A 1919-nucleotide genomic window follows, 5' to 3' on the forward strand; every position below is an offset into this window, starting at 1 on the left:
CTGGGCGTTAGTGACAGACGCAAAAGGATCACTGGATTCTATTCCAACCTGATTGAGAACCGACAGATGATTAGCCGTGCCATGACAGGGTGCGTTGAACATTTTCACTGAGAGGATGGGAGGTAGCCACTGACAACGGTGAAACCTTACATACAGCTTGCCATGGAAAGGAGTAAGAAGGATTGGATGAAGACAGTAGGAAAGCAGAGAGACGGAAGGGACCAAGCATCTTCATACGCTTATCTGAAATTCCCACCAATGAATTACATAAGTATCTCTATCTTTATCTTTATGTTTTATTCATACATCATCCATAACCATTTGAGTTTGCCTGACTAAGATTTACAAGGTGACCATAGCTTGCTTCATACCAACAATCTCTGTGGGATCGACCCTTACTCGCGTAAGGTTTATTACTTGGACGACCCAGTACACTTGCTGGTTAGTTGTGCGAAGTTGTGATAAAGAGTTGAGATTACAATTGTGCGTACCATGTTGATGGCACCATTGCTGATCACAATTACGCGCACCAGATATAGAAAGTGATCCGTTGATCAAGATATAAAAGCGGAAGCAAGAAGTGGTATCGTATATAAGAAAAGGAAGCATTTAGGAGTGATCTATTCAATAATATCATAAGAAAAGAATTAGCAAGTAAAGTAGTACGCCCGGTAGGTTCTACCACTTCAGAGCCAAAAGATCATTAGTGAAAGAAGGACCAAGGAGGAGTAGGAGCGTAAGCCACTCGACAGGAGAGGAGCGAAGACAGACAGAATCGAAAAAATTAGTTCATGCCACGACGATATATATGGAAGGGCTGTTTTGTTGATGCATTCCTCTTGATAATGAAAAAGAAGATCTCTCTTTTTTTGAACAGGCAAATTGGGTCACGTAGATCTTCTATTTCGCCGGAATTCGTTGATTGCTCCGTACGAATTGACAATGGAAAAACTCCTGTTCGTTGTAAGATTACTGAAGGAAAGGTTGGTCAACAATTTGAAGAGTTTGCTTCTACATGGAAACGAAGACTTTCGAGAACAAATATTAAACCGGGAAGAAAAAAGGGAATAAATAAAGTCTAAGCGCATATGGCACGAAAAGAAAATCCGATTTCGGTAAGATCAAATAGATTTGCAATGAACAAATCCCTCCGTTTCTCTTTCCTACTCCTTTTTTCATTGCTTTTCTATTTGATTTGTGTGAAACTGGGAATTCTAGATCTTTTTTTGGAGGTTCTACAAAGGCTTTCCTCCCATTTAGGAGGGCGGTGTTTCTCCATTTTTTTATTAAGGTTGGGTCTCCCCGGGAGTATGGCCTTAACTCTTGTTCTTGTGCTTCACTCACTTTTTATGGAATCCCCCATGTTCATGCAGCCCTCAGTATCGGATTCAGGTGTAGTTTCTTCTACCTCATTTCCCAAGATGGAGTGGGAATTAGCTCTAGATCTTCCTGATAATGAAATTGCACCTGAATCTCTATAGAACCATATGAAGGAAGGATTGCGGTATCCGGTGAATATCGGACGGCGAAAAGTGCTGTCTGAAAAACAATTCGAAGACTTTACCGAGCCCTTAGCTTTAGAAAGGGCATCGATAGGGTTTTCAAAGGCTCTACTTGAAAGAATAAAATCCCTTCAAATTGAGCACTACAATAAGGGGGATCATGTTCTTTTTTCTTTAAAGAAAGATAAAGATAAACTTTACTCCATCGTCTGGGAGTATGCTCCTTAGACAAGCTCATGTTTCTACGATCTCAATTTGTATCTCCTCTTTCTACTGGCGTGGTGCTACTGGATGCTTCTGAAGTGAAGTTGTGATTCGTCATTTCTTCGTGGTCGTAACAATATGTTAGAAGGTGCAAAATCAATGGGTGCCGGAGCTGCTACAATGGAGACAATCATGGATATTCTTTCTCTTTCC

This window comes from Arachis duranensis, chromosome 9, assembly GCF_000817695.3.
Source record: "Arachis duranensis cultivar V14167 chromosome 9, aradu.V14167.gnm2.J7QH, whole genome shotgun sequence".
NCBI lineage: Eukaryota > Viridiplantae > Streptophyta > Magnoliopsida > Fabales > Fabaceae > Arachis > Arachis duranensis.